Source organism: Myotis yumanensis, unplaced genomic scaffold (assembly GCF_028538775.1).
Source record: "Myotis yumanensis isolate MYYU_CA2020_CCGP unplaced genomic scaffold, mMyoYum1.0.hap1 SCAF_1, whole genome shotgun sequence".
Lineage (NCBI taxonomy): Eukaryota > Metazoa > Chordata > Mammalia > Chiroptera > Vespertilionidae > Myotis > Myotis yumanensis.
The window spans coordinates 103,758,405-103,777,289 of record NW_027223752.1 but is presented as its reverse complement, the minus strand read 5'-3'; the positions used below and the strand labels follow the sequence as shown (position 1 = coordinate 103,777,289).

Below are 18,885 nucleotides of genomic sequence, written 5' to 3'. Positions count from 1 at the left end.
ACTCAATCAAATCAAGAGTGAAAAAACAGGGTTAGGAATTAGAGCAGCGGTTCTCAACCTGTGGGTCGCGACCCCTTTGGAGGTTAAACGACCCTTTCACAGGGGTTGCCTAAGACCATCGGAAAACACATATATAATTACATATTGTTTTTGTGATTAATCACTATGCTTTAATTATGTTCAATTTGTAACAATGAAATTGGGGGTCACCACAACATGAGGAACTGTATTAAAGGGTCGTGGCATTAGAAAGGTTGAGAACCACTGAATTAGAGGATATGATTTCTAGGCCAGACCCTGTTACCTGCTTCCTTTATGATCTTGCAGAAAAATTTTTCATTGGAGCTTTTTTTTTTCCTTTTAATCCTCACCTGAGGATATATTTCCATTCATGTTTTTTTTAAACAGGAGAGTTGAGAAGAGGGGGAGGGGGGTTGGAGGCGGGGGGAGTGAGAAAGACACATGGATTGGTTGCTTCCCCGCAAGCACCTCGACCGTATCGGGGATCAAGCCTGCAACCGAGGTACCAGGGAATCAAACACACGACCCTGAGGTCTGAGGGCCGATGCTCTAACCACTGAGAAGATTGGCTAGGGCCTTGGAGCTTTTTAGGCCTTAATTTCCTCATCTATAAGAGAACATACTTCAGTGTAAGATATTTTGAGTGTTTATAGTCTTGGTTCCTCCTATTAATATAGAAAATCAAGAGATAACTGAAGGAGGGAAACTGTTTAATATCAAGCTACTATTTTTCTACTTTTTAGATTTATGCACTCAGTATTGTGTCAACACCCATTAGTTTTTAAAACTCAAAATTTTCCAAACTATTACTGAAAAGGTTTATCTGAAAGTAATAAAGAGGTGTAGTAACAAGAAATAGTTTGAGTAACTCAGCCAATACTATATCAAAAAGCCCTAGAAGTTAAAAATGTTGGCTTAACATTGGCCCAAACGTTCTCTAAAAACCCAGCTAAAAGTTAAGGAAACAATGGCAACATTATACCCTAATTAAGCTGTTTTTTTTTAAAAAAAAAAAATAAAAAGGAAGGAAAGGAAGGAAGGAAGAAAGAAAGAAAAAAGAAAGAAAGAAAGAAAGAAAGAAAGAAAGAAAGAAAGAAAGAAAGAAAGAAAGAAAGAAAGAAAGAAAGAAAGAAAGAAAGAAAGAAAAGGAAAGGAAGGGAAGAAAGGAGGAAGGGAGGAAGGGGAGGAAGGGGAGGGGGAGGAGGAAGTGACAGAGAGGGGAACAAAGAAGGAGGGCAAAAGGGAGGAAAGGAGAGAAAGAGAAAAGAAAAAGAAAAGATAGGAAGGGAAAGGGAGAGGAGGGAGGGGCAGTGGCCTTTGGAGGATACACATATTAGAACAACAAAACTGATTTCACAAGTTGGACACAAATGTGGGACAATCAATGTCTTTACCAAAAAGCAGGGAAATACAAATTCCTATTCTCCAAACCTAACATGCACTAAAGAGCACTAAAAATTCCAACCCCAATTTGACAGTTTTATTCTTAAAATTGTATTACATTAGCTTCAAGCTGTACTTCTAAAATCCCCTATTACATGTGTGACCTTAATGTGATATCACTACCATTTATTTATCAGCTTAGTACACTGGGGAGTGGACATGACTTTAGAGTTGGAAGATCTCAATTTGAATCTCAATCCTGTCACCCATTAGATAAATGATTTTGCCAAGTCGCTTCATCTCCATGAGCCTCAAAAGTGCTTCTCTATGAATTTGGAATAATACTACTTACTCACATGGTGGTGGTGATTAAATGACATCAGAAATGTGAAGGGGCCTAACAGAGTGCCCTGCACATGAACGTGTTCATAAATATCTACAACCCTGAATAAGCAATGGCTATTCATGAGGAATCATTTTCATTGTACTTTAACTGAAACTTCAGTATTCATTGTTAAGAAGGTATTACTCTTAGCAAGAGCTATTTGTCCCACCAGACTACTAATGATATTTCAAGTAATGATAATGACAATAATAATAGAAAAAGCATCTTAAAGAGAACAATTATCTCATACTATGAAATCTTTTCATCTTTTCAACTGTCTCCACTCTCCTATTTTTCCTGAAACAAAATATTCAACCCTCAGGCATCCTCATATTTGGTGATGATAGCTAATTCATTAGGTCAGCCTAAATGCAATGGGAGGCAACTCTTCCACAGCTCATTAACTCTCCCCAGTTGCCCCTAGAATCCAAAACAATGAGAAAACTACTTGGAAAATATAAGGTGAACCAGAAAAGCCATTCTTAGGTAGCTATCAGGAATCCATGTGAATTTGGCAACCAAGAGGACAAAAGGCTTGGAGGAGAAAAAGGTCTGAGTGTTGATTATGCAAACATAGCACTTAACTTGTTAAAGCCAACTTCTAACTGAAATGGGAAATGCTGACAAAGAAAATGTATATTGGAAACCATGGTTATGGGGCAAAATACATGAGTGGGTTTAAAAATGTTAGTATTTCTATAACCAGATGAAGAATATTATTTAAACCTAGAACCAGTATCTGTTCAAAATGAAAGTGAGTTTTCGACAAGTTTGCAGTTTCCTCTAAGTTTTTTTGTTTTAGAAGCCTAAACATTAGAGATGGAACTAATTCGTTCATGGGGAAAAAAAGTGCTTTCACTGCTTGCTGTAACTAACTTGTGTTTTCTTCCAAACTGTAACTGTGAGAACCAAGTATAGAAAACATGACACAAGATGAAAGCTTTTAGTTTTTATTTTTTTAAGTGATGAGGAAGTTTTTAAAAAACACACAGATGTTGAGTTTACATAATCAACCAAAACATTTTTCTACCATATAATTTTCTTGTCAAGCATGTAATATGTTTTTTTCCTAGAAAATCAATGTCAGAAGTATATAATGATGATTATTTTTCAACAGATAATTATAATTGGACTAGAGGCCTGGTACACAAAAATTTGTGCACTGGGGTCGGGGGGAGTCCCTCAGCCCGGCCTGTGCCCTCTCGCAGTCTGGGACCCCTCGGGGGATGACCACCTGCTGGCTTAGGCCCACTCCCCCGGGGATTGGGCCTAAGCTGGCAATCAGAATACCCTCTGGCAGCCCAGGAGCCCTCGAGGGATGTCCACTTGCCAGCAAGGAGCAGGCCTAAGCTGCAGTCAGACATCCTTAGCGTTGCTGAGGAGGTGGGAGAGGCTCCCACCACTACCACCTGGCTTGTGGCTGAGCAGAGCTCCAGCTGTAGGAGCGCACTGAACATCAGGGGCAGCTCCTGCATTGAGCGTCTGCCCCCTGGTGGTCAGTGTGTGTCATAGTGACCACTCACTCCTAGTCGTTCTGCTGTTAGGGTCAGTTTGCATATTACCCTTTTATTATATAGGATAGAGGCCTGGTGCATGGGTGGGGGCCAGCTGGTTTGCCCTGAAGGGTGTCCCAGATCAGGGTGGGGGTCCCGCTGGGGTGCCTGGCCAGCCTGGGTGAGAGGCTGATGGCTGTCTGCAGGCTGGTCACACCCCCTTCAGGGTGGGGTTCCCCACTGGGGTGCCTAGCCAGCCTCGGTGAGGGGCTGATGGCTGTTTGCAGGCTGGTCACACCCCCTTCAGGGTGGGGGTCTCCACTGGGGTGCCTGGCCAGCCTAGGTGAGGGGCTGATGGCTGTTTGCAGGCTGGTCAAGCCTCCCCACCCAGTGGGGATCCTCACTCCATGGAGGTTTGGCCAGCCTGGGTGAGGGGCTGATGGCTGTTTTCAGGCTGGCCACACCCCCTTTAGGGTGGGGGGGTCCCCACTGGGGTGCCTGGCCAGTCTGGGTGAGGGGCTGAGGGCCGTTTTCAGGCTGGCCAAGCCTCCCCGGCGACGGAAGCTCCCAGCCTCTCCTTTATTTCTTTTTCTTTTTTCATTCTGGGATTTATTCACCTTCTATAATTGAAACTTTGTAGCCTTGAGAGGAGCTCAGAGCTGGCCAGAGCGGGCAGGAGGGAAGCTTGGCTTCCTCCATTGTCAGGGGCAACCCAGCATCCTACTTGCTCCAGCTCCATGGCCACGACCAGCTGAAAGCAGGTATCTGGGGTTTATTTACCTTCTATAATTGAAACTTTGTTGCTTTGAGTGGAGCTCAGAGCTGACGCAGCAGGCGGGAAGCTTGGCTTCCTCCATCATTGGGGCAACCAAGCCTCCTGCTTGCTCCAGCTCCGTGGCTGCTGGCCGCCATCTTGGTTGGGTTAATTTGCATACAGTCACTCTGATTGGCTGGTGGGCGTGGCTTAAGGCATAGCGAAGGTATGGTCAATTTGCATGTTTGTCTTTTATTAGTGTAGATAATTCTGAGATCAAAATGAAAAATACATATATAAAATCTTATTTTAAAATCTTACATTAAATTCATTTTTAGAAATGGGATGGAAATGGTCTAATGTTGCTTGAAGTAAATTCTCTCTAAAATTGAACTCTTGGCCTTTTTTTTTTTTTTTTTTTTTTTTCAGAAACGCAGGTACTTAGCCTTATTCTTAGAGATTTTGTACTTAAAATCCAATGGACTAAAAGAAAATACAGTCTTTAAAGAAAAGTGTGTTTACTTCCAAATTTTCAATCATGGGATTTCCTCGTGTGGCCACAATTCAGGGATAAAGGTCTGTCTTTCTACTTACACTGCTATCAAGATCTGCATCGGGCCCTCCCTGGTTTGGCTCAGTGGAGAGAGTGTTGGCCTGCAGACTGAAGGTTCAATTCTGGTTGTAGGCACACCCAGATTGAGGGCTTAATATCCAGTAGGGGGTGTGCAGGAGGCAGCCAATCAATAATTCTTTCTCATCATTGATGTTTCTATCTCTCCCTCTCCCTTCCTCTCTGAAATCAATAAGAGCTGCATCTGAATGAAGACATACAGACACAGCCCTAAAGCAGTACATACTTCCCAAAGTTTTTTCTTCAGCTCCAGGGTAATTCACCCTGAAAAAGGCCACCCCTTGTCCTCACTGGTTCCCTCAGGAAGAAGGCAGGATCTTGCTTCCCTTTTGAGCCTCTTCTTACAATCCTAACGAGTTTGATCAGAAATACAGACTTGCAATACTTACAAGGAAGAAAGTAGGAGATAAGAGAAAGTAGCCTACACCTTGCTGGATGTGAAGAGGAAACTTAGAGCTAGTAAAGTGCGCACTGACAAACTTCTGGCTTGATGAGGAAGTTACTCTTCTCTTCAATGGGCCTTAAATAAAACCTCTTTCCTCACCCAAACACAGCTGAGAACCAGCGAGGCAGAAACCAGAGGCTATTGGCTATAATGCACTGCACCAAGAAAAGAGACAGAGAGCTGTGGGGTACAGACCCTCCTGGGTGACAATGAGCCTGGCAGTTTCTGCAAAGCTTAGCAGAGGGAAAAGAAAGCCTCTTTAGAAATACCGTTGGCAAAATACTGACTATAAAGGATCCTCTGAGAAAATGCATAATCACAGACTCATAGTCACTGTCTAGACTAGATCCCCATGTACCTTTCACCCTTGAACAAACAGTTTGAACTGCATATGGGTCCACATGTATACAGATTTTTTTTTAGAAAATATAGTTGCCCTTCCATATCCCCAAGGTGTCCACATTTCAGATTCAATAAACTTTGGTTGGAAAATAGTACTTTTGATCTGCAGGTGGGAGTCTGCAGATGTGGAAGGCCAACTGTATGCATTGTTCTACATACAATTTTATTTTTTATTTATTTTTTATAAGAATTTTTTAATATATATTTTTATTGATTTCGGAGAGTAAGGGGGAGAGAGAGGGAGACAGAAACATCAATGATGAGAGAGAATCATTGGTCGGCTGCCTCCTGCATGTCCCCTGATGGGAATTGAGCTTGTAAACCTGGGCATGTGCGCTGACCTGGAATAAAACAGTGACCTCCTGGTTCATAGGTTGATGCTCAACCACTGAGCCATGCCAGTCAGGCTCTACACCACCCTATATAATAAAAGCCTAGGTGGTGTCACACCCTCGTGTGACATCATCACAAGATGGCCGCCACAAAGATGGTGGGCAGGGAAGGCAGTTGTGGGCAATCAGGCTGGCAGGTGAGAGCAGTTGGGGGCAAAGAGGTCAGCAGGGGATGGCAGTTAGAGGCAATCAGGCTGGCAGGGGAGGGCAGTTGGGGGTGACCAGGCCAGCAGGGGAGGGCAGTTGGGGGTGATCAGGCCGGCAGGGGAGGGCAGTTGGGAGCAATCAGGCCAGCAGGGGAGGGCAGTTCAGGGCAATCAGGCTGGCAGGGGAGCAGTTAGGCATCAATCAGGACAGCAAGAGAGTGGCTAGGGGGCGATCAGGCTGGCAGGCAGGCGAGCGGTTAGGAGCCAGCAGTCCTGGATTGTGAGAGGGATGGATCGGGCCTAAACAGGCAGTTGGACATCCCCCAAGGGGTCCCAGATTGGAGAGGGTGCAGGCCAGGCTGAGGGACACGCCCCTCCCATGCACGAATTTTGTGCACCGGACCTCTAGTTTTATATAAGGTACTTGAGCAACCGTGGATTTGATATCCGAGGGATTTGGAATCAATCCCTCGCAAATACTGAGGGATGACTGAGGAGTCAAAAGTTATACCAGTAGGCAGATTTTGGACTGCGCAGGGTTCCAGCACCCCACACCCACATTGTTCAACAATGAACTGTATATCCTTTATATGACAGTGGCATAGTCTAGATGCCCACTGCACATCCTTTACACAAAAAGGCTCTCCAGCTTCCTTCTTCCTTCATTACATTCAGTGGTGGAGATGGACAAAGCAGGAAAGTAAACCTAGAAAGATAGTGATGCATTCTCTTATTTATTGCATAAGGTTTATGGCTTTGGATCTAAGTTAAAACCTAGGTTCTACTTACTACGTTACCTCATTTGAGATACTTAACCTATCAAGGCTTCCACTTATATGATCCTGCTGATTAAAAGAGGTATAGCATGCCAAACCCTCAGCACAGGGCCTGGCATATGTTACAGTCAATCCATGATGCTGCTCTCAGCACTCCACCATCACATTCTGTGTCTCTTCACTCCTGGAATATGCCTCCATCACAATACTTCCTATTCTTTTGTGCTTACAAATATCTCTCTATGTGGGGAAGCACATGACTTGGTTGGAAAGTCTGTAAGGAGGATTCTCTGAAAGGTTGGGGGCCTGTTAGGGGGACCTTACCGAAGGTGGCAGCCCCTGCCTTGACTTTTCCAAACAAGTCCCTCCCCCTGGGTTTTGCTGGAATCTCTAGGTTTTGTCTTTAAACCTGACCTTGTAGAAGCATGTGTTTTCTCAAGGATACTTACCCTGCTGTTTGCATCTAGAGCAGTAGTTCTCAACCTTCTGGCCCTTTAAATATAGTTCCTCATGTTGTGACCCAACCATAAAATTATTTTCGTTGCTACTTCATAACTGTAATGTTGCTACTGTTATGAATCACAATGTAAATATCTGATATGCAGGATGGTCTTAGGCGACCCCTGTGAAAGGGTCGTTCGACTGCCAAAGGGGTCGCGACCCACAGGTTGAGAACCGCTGATCTAGAGGTTAATTTTAGTTCAAGCTGTTGTTACAATAAAAGCCTAATGAGGCAGGCAATCGAGGCTGTTTTGGTTTCTAAAGCCAAATAGTTCCTTAGCTTTCTCTTTCACAGAAACGTGTGTCAGGGTAATCTATTCATCCATTGCTCAGGGTCTGTGGTCAGCCCCCGCATCTCTAGATTGTATGCTCCATGAGACAGGATTCACTCTATATTTTCAATACAAACATGCACATGCACACACTCACCATGTGGATAACAAATGTTTTCTGAATAAAAGAGTAAATGAATGAATAGTCTATGTCAGGGCTCCTCAAACTACGGCCCGCGGGCCACATGCAAATACAAATATTGTATTTGTTCCCGTTTTGTTTTTTTACTTCAAAATAAGATATGTGCAGTGTGCATAGAAATTTGTTCATAGTTTTTTTTTAAACTATAGTCTGGCCCTCCAACGGTCTGAGAGACAGTGAACTGGCCCCCCGTTTAAAAAGTTTGAGGACCCCTGGTCTATGTGATTACTTTTTCTTGTTTTTATATAATTCCAACTTTAAAAACCTTTCTCCTGATGTTGTTATAGATGGACAACTAAACTTGGTGACTACATCAAGATCCTGCTAAAATACCAATTAAAGAATGTTGCTGATACAATGAATCCTTGATCCGTGTGAGTTACAGTCTATACTAACTGGGGCAAGACAAGTGAGCTCCCTCATAATTGGGAAGTTCAAGAACCAAAGTCCATTTTGGCACAGGTAAAAATCTTTTCACTTTTTTCAGAACTTAAAAAAAGAAGAGCCCTGACCAGTGTGGCTCCATTGGTTGGGTGTCATCCCATGTATCAAAAGGTTATAGGTTTGATTCCCGGTCAGGGTACATGCCCAGGTTGTGGACAGGAAGCAGACGATCAATGTTTCTTTCTCACTTCAGTGTTTTTCTTTCCCTCTCCCATCCCCTCTCTCTAAACATTAATTTAAATAAATCTTTTCAAAAAGGCTTTAGTGTAAATTAACACACACAAAAAAAAATATATCAGAAAAAGAGAAATTTCCATGCAGTGATTAAATACCAGGTGGGATTGCCCAGCATCTCATGGCAAACATTCTGGCTGGAGCCTCACCATGCCTGGATGTTATCCCTTCAGCTCTGGCTCAAGGCAGACTGAAAACATCCTTTCCCACTGCTTCCAACAGCCAACCTGCTCCAATCCTGACCCTGAGGGTACCCCTCCATGTTCAAAGCTCTGGAAAGAAAAATAAAAATTCCTAAATCAAAGATCTCCACACATTTCTTCAGTATTTTCTCATGGACACAGGATCCTTATTAGGAAACTAGTGGCCCAGTGCATGGATTCATGCACATTGAAAGGAAATTAATTAGAAGGTGGCTGGCGGGGCGGGACTGGGCAAGACAGGCTGGACACGCCCTGCAGCCAACATCCAGCTGTCCCTCTCCGGCCGCTCAGCTCGAAGGGCGTCTGCAGAGTGAGTGGGGTCCCTCTGGCAGGTGGGGTCCCTTGGCCTGGCCTGTGGGAATCGGGCTGAAACTGGCTCTCCAACATCCCCCGAGGGGTCCCAGAGTGCAAGAGGGCACTCTGCAAAGTTGCTGCAAATACAAATGTGCAGTAAACCAGATTCAGGGCCGATAGTGCCCCAGCAACAAAATAACCCATGGCCAAAGGTGAAATCGCGTGGCCCCTCGAAGAATAGAGCTCCCTCCTCTCTGGTTCCAGGATGTGTTTCTGGGGTGCGTCACCTGAGAACCGAAGCTGCCAAGTCAACGCAGCTTGGCAGCTCCAGCGTTGAGCGTCTGCCCCATGGTGGTCAGTGCACATCATAGCTACTGTCAGAGGGACACTTAGCCTTTTATATATATAGACTAGAGGCCCAGTGCACGAAAATTCGTGCACTCAGGGGGGTCCCTCAGCCCAGCCTGCACCCTCTCACAGTCGGGGACCCCTCGGGGAATGTCCACCTGCTGGCTTAGGCCCGCTCCCCGGGGGACCGGGCCTAAGCTGGCAGTCAGACATCCCTCTGGCAGTCCGGGAGCCCTCCTCCTTAGCGCTGCAGAGGAGGCGGGAGAGGCTCCCGCCATTGCCGCTGTGCTGGCCAGCCATGAGCCAGCTTCTGGCTGAGCGGTGCTTCCCCTGTGGGAGTGTACTGACCACCAGGGGGCAGCTCCTGCATTGAGCATCTGCCCCCTGGTGGTCAGTGCGCATGATAACGGCCAGTCATTCTGCTGTTAGGGTCAATGTGCATATTAGCCTTTTATTATATAGGATACCCCAGATGAGCCTCTGGAACAAATGCCTCAGCACAGTGTTAATACAACCAATCACTTATAACTTACATGCAAGCCAGAGTGGCCACAAAGTACAAGCTGCCTCTCAAGATCTTTCAGAAATATAATATTTTATAAAAAGAAGAAAATGGTAATTCTGCTCTGTGTGTGTACAATTTCCACTAGCAAGGGAAAAGTTATCCAAAAACAAGCTCATGGTTCAGTTACTTTCCAGGTACTGCCATGTGAAAGGAAAGCCAAAATAAATTTCAAACCCTTTTCCCCAAAGTTCAGGCTTTTGAAATACCCTGACCTGACCAGCTTTAAAACTGGCGTATCCAAGTTTCAATTCCAAAGAACTGTTTTTTTTTAAAACCAAAGAAACAGAATTTCTGGAGGGTGAGGCCCAGAAATCAGGATTTTAAAAAGATTCCCAGGTGATTCTAATGTGCAGCCAAGGTTGAGAACCACTGCTCTAAATAAAAACTGTGACAGAGTATTTATCCTAATTATTATACCCAGTGCAGGTGGCAGCCAAACAGGACTGGCTTCGTACCATGCCTGCAAACTGTTGAGAAGAACAAATAAGGCAGGAAGGATCTACTTCTTAAGAAGCACTGTCAAAAATGGGAAGAAGCATTATGTATTTGAAAGTAGATAAGAGAGCAAATCTTAAAAGTTCTCATCACAAGAAAAAAGTTTTGTAACTGTATGGGATGATGTATGTTAACTAGACTTATTATGGTGATCATTTAGCAATATATACAAAGATCATCAGATCATTATGCTATACACCTGAAACTAATATATATGTCAATTATACCTCAATAAAAAAAAAATAAGAGTGGTAAAATGGAGGTGTGGGGAGGAAGAGAGAAAGAAAGAGCAGGGTAGCCCTGGATAGAAACAAAGACACAAGACACATTCTGGAAACACAAGGAAAGTGTAGGCACAAAGGGACAGCACAATCAGCCAGAAGAAAAGCTGACAGAAGTGAACAGAAAAAACAGCAAGGGGGGAAATCTACCCCATGTCAAAGAGCAGGCTGGAGAGTGGGGGAAAGCAATTAAACACCAATGACAGATGGAGATAAGGGCATCCAAGGCAAAGCGTCCATCCGTAAGACACTTGAAACCGAGGACTGCCAGGAGGTGACTGGGCGAGCAGCAACAGACCAGGAGCAGGAAGGGCAGCATGTCAGAGGGAAAACAAAGGGTCTTAGAATGAGGAGGAAGCTGCCAAAGTTAGGGGGTAGGAGGGGGGACTATTTGGGGGCAGGAGGGGTATGTGTGAGGAACAGGACAATGGCTGCACAAGGAGTATTAGAAAAGCCCTAAAAACAGGAGGGCCCTCTACTGCACCCCCAAAGCTCATCACCTCTTAGAGGTTTCTAACCTCTACTGAGCACAATGTTGAAGGGACAGTATAGTCACCATTACCAAAGGGTGTTGGCTCATGTTTCAACTGTCCCCCTTGTGGAAAAGACAAGAGTAAACTCTGACCATCCATCTATAGCTGACATTCATCAAGAACTGTGTAGCATTCCAAACTATTAATCAGGAATAAACACTTTGATGAAATAAATGTGAGGTCATCTTCTGAAAGGTGCTGGCTGGATAATGGATCCAATAGCCATTGTTGGTCCTCTATGAGTATCTGTGTGTGTACGCCTGTGTGATGGGAAGGAGGGGTCCATGTGTTAGAAAGCTGGCAGTTGCACTTGGAGAGCCAAGACTTAAAAATATAACATGATTAATGAATGAACAAGTAAAATGCACAAGAAGTATAATAAGAAACAGTTATCTCAGGGATAGACCCCAGTGAGGACCACTGTAGTCCACTCGCACAGTGAAGCTCAGCAAGGAAGTGAATGAACTTCTCTAGATTTGTTTAAGTTGATCCTTCCAAGACTCTGGCCGAGAGAGTGCTGAGTTTTGAGTCAGACTTACATTCTAATCCTAGCCCAGGCAAGGTGCTCAGGTGCCAAGCCTCAGTTTCCTCTTTGGCAAAATAGAGCCGCGAGGGTCATCAACCCTGAGAGTCTAACAGAGTTCTTGAGTCTCAAATGAAAATGCCAGTAAAACCAATGAAAGCTGAAACATTGTGAAAATCTAATGTCACTGTGCAAAACAGATGAGGTAAAAGATACACGAATGTGTAAATGGAGCCCAGAAGGGATTAAAGGGTTTAAAATTGTGGGTCTAACTCAGCAACTGTGAGTAGCTGGGGATCTGAAGCAACAGCAGTTTCCTGTTCAAGAGCCTCTAAGAATTAGCTGAGACTCAGAGTCAGAGGGTCTTACACATGTCCAAGTGATTATGACTTATTTTATAACCTCTTCTAAAACAAAGGAATTGAAGCTGAGAATTCCAATAAAGCTCTATGATTTATGCTGTATCTTCTAGAGATCATTTATTCACCTTCATTCACACTAATTAGAAGGGCAAAATACATTAGAGAGCTGGGCGGGAGTTCTGGGACAGGGAGGCTGAGGTAGAGACCGGGGTCTCCATGCAAAACACAAAGCCTTCTCTTTTCAGTACAGGTACTCACAATTTGATAAACCACATAATGCTTCTTCTCTCTTCCTGTACCCAGACTCTCCTCGATTTTTACTGATATGTCAACTTGTTACTCAGACTTTATTTGAGCTGACAAGATTACACTACCAAAGTTATTACCAAAAAAAAGTGCCTGAAGAGGTAATTGCACACAAAGGTGTTGCCTCTGTGTCAGCCCTCCGGTGCTATTCATTTAAGTCTGTTGTTTGTCAGCTGTGAGTCCTTCTGGGGCAAGGCCTAAGCCCTTACGTATCTACAGAGTTCTTCAGGCCTGCAGCACTGTACACACTCAGCAAAAGATTCTCTGAATTAAACCAAGAGCCAAATCACCTTGGATAAGTGAAAACTGCTTAGAAACTCGAGTTTTCATATGGATAAGACAAGGGATGTGGACAAAGTACCTTCTAAACTTTGACTCTAACCAATGCAAAATAACCTAATCTTCTGAAAACAAAAAGGCAAGGTCTAGACCAGGGGTGGGCAAACTTTTTGACTCGAGGGCCACAATGGGTTCTTAAACTGGACCGGAGGGCCGGAACAAAAGCATGGATGGAGTGTTTGTGTGAACTAATATAAATTCAAAGTAAACATCATTACATAAAAGGGTACGGTCTTTTTTTTTTTTTTAGTTTTATCCATTTCAAACGGGCCGGATACGGCCCGCGGGCTGTAGTTTGCCCACGGCTGGTCTAGACACACATTGTAACTTTTATACATTTCATGCAATAGAAAAATGTATATAACTAAACCTGATTCATATGGCCATTTAAAAAAACACACACCTTAATTTCAATATTAGACCCACTCCTTGATTAGTCAACGATATACAAAAGCAGCCTAGGTTTTAAGTAAGGGAAAACTATACATATTGGTTATCCTTAAAAAATGTATTCAGAATCATGTTAATTCTGACATTTATTTTTAAACTTTCTCCCCTGGCAGACTGTATCTAGAATACCATTGACATAACAAAAACAAACAGACTATGTAAAATGGCTACAGTTTAACAAAGGTGTTTGGATTTTTACCTTCTTTGGTTACTGCACAAAAGCAGCAAATGCAAGTACAGTTGCCACAGCAGCTGGCAAGTTCTTCCATATGGGAAGAAGTTTGTGGAACAGCTGGGGAATGCAAGATGCTCTTGAACAAGCTGCCTGTTCATCTTCCTATAATGGAAGAGACAGCCCAGGGCAGGTTTGGTGCATGCCCTGCAGCTGCTTTCTTCCCAGTGGGAGCTCAACAAGTACCTACAAATGAAGTGAGATGCACAAAAGCAGGGACCTCGCTCCTAACCCTTTGCATACTGTCATTTGGTTACTCACCAGATCATTTTCCAGTATGGTAGAAAGCTACACTTTGTATCCAAGTGTAAAACTGATATAGGCTTTAAATGGCAACCCCTCCCTGTGCTCCAGCGCTATGCACTTCTTGGTGACAACTTTCATGATCCGATGGTGTTTAAGGACATTATAACATTTGCAGTACTTTAGCCCATGCTTGTTTAAAAGATAAATGCAAAAATAAAATCAAGAATTATGAAACAGCAGTGGAAAAGGTCTTTCACAAACAACTTGACATATTAAAAGAAACCCATTTTTCCACCTGTATTTGCTAAATGGAAAAGCATTCCAGTTCGTAACACATGAAATAGCTATACTGGTTGTTGACTAGTTTCGCTTAACTGAACATATGTTGTGTCTTTTTGGCACCTTCCAAAAGTTAGTTTAGCAATTTTCAGATTGCACATAGTTTACCTTATTTGAGCAAATGTTTTTGAAATATTATCTCAAACACTCCTCCCTTCGCTATCAATCTGGTGGCTCACCTTTAAACCAAGACTGTGCCAGCATAATTTTCACAGAAGCTGATAACTTTCTTTAGTGTTATAAATGGCTAGTAAATGAACAAAGAGAATACTTGCTTCCTTTTCTCCAGTTTGTTTGATTTGTTTGTTTGTTTGTTTGTTTTTTAAGTCCTATCATCTTGGTCATTAGAATACTGGCTTAAAATTTAAAGAGAAATGACTGCAGGGGTGGCCACAAAATGACACAGTTGTAAAACTCAAAGGAGAGTTCTACAGTTCCTTGTAAATTCCTTGGGCAACTAGACAAAGTTTTCCATCAGTGCCAACCCACCCCCATCACCACCACCACTTGCTGAGAGAAAGAATCACTAACTGCACAACACCGCAGTGTTAATAAAAAAGAAAAGGGAGTTCAAGACAAGGGTCCACCATTTCACTTTTTTGGCTGAGGGAAGGAAGAAAAAGATTCTGTTTATAAACACTATGGTTATTAGTGAAAATGTGTTGTGCAGCTACACAGCTTGAAACCAGAAGTTATTATATCATCTCTATCTTAGAAGAGCAAACTGAAGCTCAGAGAGGCTGAGCAATTTGCCCAACATGACAGAGCTATAAATGGTGCAGGTGGCATTTGTAGCTGGCCGTTCGGACTTCAGAGGCTTGCCCTCAGTCACTATGCCTCGCCACCTCCACAACTGATGACACTGCACTAGGACATTCTGAGTCACAGACTGTCATTCCAGACTTCAGACAACATATTTCCTTAAACATTCCACCTTAAGTACATGCAAGACAATACCAACATCCCATACCATATACTTGAGCTTGATAATGGATAAAGGTGTGTGAATAACACCATGTTCTTAGAAGCCTAAAAGGATTTTTGGAGTTTTAACTCATCAGGCAGTTAAGGTTGGCCATATTTCCAAGGCAAATGTCACTTAATTTTAAACACATATTGAGAAGATGGCAAAGTCACACAGTTATAACAGGGTGGGAACTACAGCCCCTTGGGGCAGGGAAGGCAACAGAGCTCAGTGCTTGTAGAGTTCCAACCCCAGGCCCACCTGGCAAGGAGACACCACATAAAGTAACGGACAGCTATTGCTGACTCTCTTTGCAGTTGTCAGGTAATTCTAAGGTTTTAATTGTCTTCATATACCCTAAGCATTAAACTAAGATTGTTTTAGTTGAGGCAGCGGCCCTAACAAAAGCAAGCAATATGTGAAAAGTCAATCTAACCCTAATGCCTAATATCAAACCAAACCTACGGTAACAGCATATACCCCGACTCTTCAATCAGCAATCCACAAAAATACTCTTCAGGAACACCCTTGGGCAAAGACTGGGGTGAGCAAATAGGAAGTACTCTTTGGAGGAGGACAGACTCTGGATCCTATAAACATCTTTAAACCTCAGTTTCCTCAGAACCTCTTTGGAGGAAACTGTGAGGTTTAAGGAAGAAAGATGAAGAGCCTTCCAAAGTGTACTAGTAAGATCCTCTTCTACTTTAGGCTCTTCAGACAAACCAGTTTCTGCACTTTCCCTACTACAGGAGAAGGGAGTGGCAGCAGGTAAAACAAATGAATTCTATCCATTGATACTGAGGGATCATGTTTCACACCTGAGCAGAGGACCCTGGGTTTCCCTTCAGCAGCACCTCCTCCTCTGCGTCCAGCTCCGTGATGTCTGGCGCGTGGTGGAGAGGAGAGACTGTCCCTGCCATTTCAGTGGCAGTACTTGTGCATGTGCTGGGGTTTGTACAGTTACCCCCAAACTCGTGGAAAACAAGGAGCTCTCCTAATTTCCCCTGCTGTCCTCTCCCTTCTTGGGAACTTCCAACGGCAATAAACGATCAGGCTTCACCAGAGCTGTCATGCCTGCGCCAGAAGCGCTTAACCCCGCACCTGACCCAGATTGCGGCCTGGACTGGAGCCTCCCAGCCGCTAACTCACAGTAATGCAATTACCGCCTCCTGGAGCTCTGCTCAGGGTGCCTGGGGCTGCTGGCAGTCACCAGGGACTAAACGACTCCCTTCGACTCCCTTCGGGGAGTCCGCACGCGTCCAGAATCTGCAGGGAGGGGTGTGGACCGCGGGACGGCTGGGCCCGCGGCGCTGGGAGTTCAAAATCGCGCGCGACCCTGGGACTTGGAGGAGAGATACCGGGGCCACGGCGGCTCTCGCCACTCGCCCGGAAAGGAAACGGGCGATGTCGCAGTTCCGAACACACGCACGCCTGGCTGCCCCCGGTCCCGCCCCTCCTCCCTGCGTTACGGGCTGCGGGGCTAACTTCCCGAAACTCGGCGGAGGGAAACCCTGGCCCGGCGGGCTCCTCCGGGCGGCGCGCGCCCGGGCGCGCCGGGACGGAAGTGGGTGGGAGGAGTGGCTGCGCAGCGCCTTTGTTACCAAGCTCGGGGACCCTGCGGGCCGCCGGGAGCACCCGCAGCCGCGTCCCGGGGACTGGCCAGCCCTCCCCGCCCGCCGAGGTAAAACTCACCCCACACCGGCCCCGGAGAAGAGCGCGCGCCTCGTGCCCTAGCGTCGCCAGCCTTCACCCTGTGCCGCGTTCCCTGCCCCTTGGCCACCGCGTGGAGGGACGGTCCTCACCTTCCCGAGCGCTCCCCAGCCCTCCGCTGGGCAGGATCACCGCTTCCCGCCGACAGCGGTTCGCCCCCCTGACTTTTCCACAGCGCCACGGTGCCGGCCCGACTCCTCCACAGCGCCGCCGCCACTCCCCGCCTCCTTTCTCGGAGCGAGGAGCGGTCCGGTCTCCGAGTGATTCACGGCGCTCCTCACCTGGAGGCTCGCGCGAGTCCCCTCCCTCTGCCGGCCCGCACGACCATCGGGCGCTGGCGCCCTCTGCCGGGCCACCAAGGGGGGGCACCCTGGCGACAGCGAGGAGCGGGGCAGAGGGTCCGGAACAGGGAGCCCAACAGAGTGCGAGGACCCCGCGCCTCCCACCGCAGGGCACCCTTTCCCGAACAGGGGTCGGCGCGGTGGGTCCCTCCCGAGCCGCCACGCCCCGGCCGGGGCCAGACACCGCGCCCCAAGTCACCCACGTGTGCCCCGAGTCGCCCCACTCGGCCCCGCCTCCAGGGGTGTCCTGAGGAAATCGCGATGACTCGCGCAGGCTCGTCCTGTTTAAAAACACTGTAGAGGCAGTTGTGCTGCGTGCAAAGGAAGTTTGTGCCTTGTTTCTCAGTAGCCCTCTACTGCCCCAATGAAAGGCTCGTAGGGGAGGGCGGTGGCCCGTCACGGGTCCTCGCCCGGGTCCTAGGACCAGGGAGAGGCTTGTAGCGAGGTCCAGGTCCCGGTGGAGCAGAAGGTCTGCCTTGGGGCTGGAGGCCGGGCGGCCAGACGGGGGGCGGGGGGGGGGGAATGGGTCCGAGAAACACCCCGGGACCCGCCCCCAAAGTCCTGAGTAAAACTTCGGAGGGAACCAGGTTAGTTGTTCTTCCACAGAGAGCTTGCACACGCACACCCCGCCCCCCCCACCCCCCACGGAGCGGCCCCACTCACCCACTCCGCGCGCCGCTGGAGAGCCCGAGCCGCGCCGGCCTCCCAGCCCACCTGCCAGCCGGCGCGAAGTTCCCGGCGGTGACAAGGGGCGGCTCTGCCGCGGACGGACACTCACGGGGTAACCTTGGCGACCACGGCGCAGTCACCGCACTGCCTGGCTCCAGGCGAGGGGCCCAGGAGAGTCTGCCTGGCCCCAGTCGCCACAACTGCGGGAGCAGAGCAAGTTGTGAGGCTGGTCTGGCGCACCCGGCACCTCCCTCCCGACTGCGGGCGGCGCCGGGTATTAATTGTATCGCCTTGGGTGTCGCAGCCGGCGCTCTGAGTGGCTCGGAGAGCGGGCCAGGCGGGCCCGTCCGCGCCACCCACCCCTCGGCTCACGCCCGCGCGCACGCGCCCCGGCTCCCCGGCTCCCCGGCTCTCCGTTCTCACCCGCGGCAGCCTCGCTGCGCCGCTGCCTGGAGGCTGGAGGGCGCCGCTCACCTTAGAGACCCCGAGCGGCCGCGCTGAGTCCGGTCGCTCTTCCAGGTATAAAACCCACCGAGGGGTTAGAACTTTGGAGTCCTTCGCGCTCCGGGGCCAGTTGTCAAGGAGACCATCCTTGCGGGGCCACTAACAACCGTGAAAAAAGTCACGTCACCCTCCCAGCTGGTCTTGACAGGGGCCATACCCTATCTCAGTGTTTCTCACAAATTACACTTTAGCTAATCGGAATCGCTTAGATTTGTTAAAACAGATTGCTGCCAACTCCCACCCATCACCTTTTTCTGATTCTTTAATCAAATCTTCAAGGGCCCGGAGAATTTGAGTTTCTAACAGGTTCCCAAGATTTGTGGAGTACTTGGTAATTTGCTAAACAGTAGGTAAATTTAAACATGTTAAATCCACTTGTGCTACTTGTCTGTTTCAGTAGGTAGTGTTCACTTTTAATTTCTCTCCGGCCCTTTCTTCTTTTCCTCAGAATGTTAAACTCTTTCATTTTTCCTCTTGAGGATACACCAAGCTTAAGTATATAAGCCCCCATCAGAAAAATGAAACGTGAGGAGTGTATTAGCCTGTTGGGGACTAGACGTCCAAGATCAAGGTACCAGCAGGGTTGATTTCTTCTGAGGCCTCTCTCCTTGGCTTGTAAGTAGCATCTTCTCCCTGTGTCTTCACATGGTTTTCCCTTTGTGTGCATGTGTCCAAAATCTCCTCTTCATGCTAGATCAGG

The 18,885-nt window shown here is 46.8% G+C and overlaps 1 long non-coding RNA gene across 5 annotated transcripts in view; it reads right to left on the bottom strand.

The window, feature by feature from the left end:
• The window catches only part of LOC139019733 (uncharacterized), a 164,705-nt gene extending 146,709 nt beyond the window's left edge, over positions 1-17,996 (bottom strand). Inside the window, exon 1 of one of the 5 annotated variants that reach the window (XR_011473145.1) lies at positions 17,676-17,996. This is a non-coding gene — a long non-coding RNA (uncharacterized lncRNA). The other 4 variants (XR_011473141.1, XR_011473144.1, XR_011473143.1 and 1 more) reach the window with 4 other exon arrangements.
• Between the last annotated feature and the right edge of the window lie 889 nt (positions 17,997-18,885).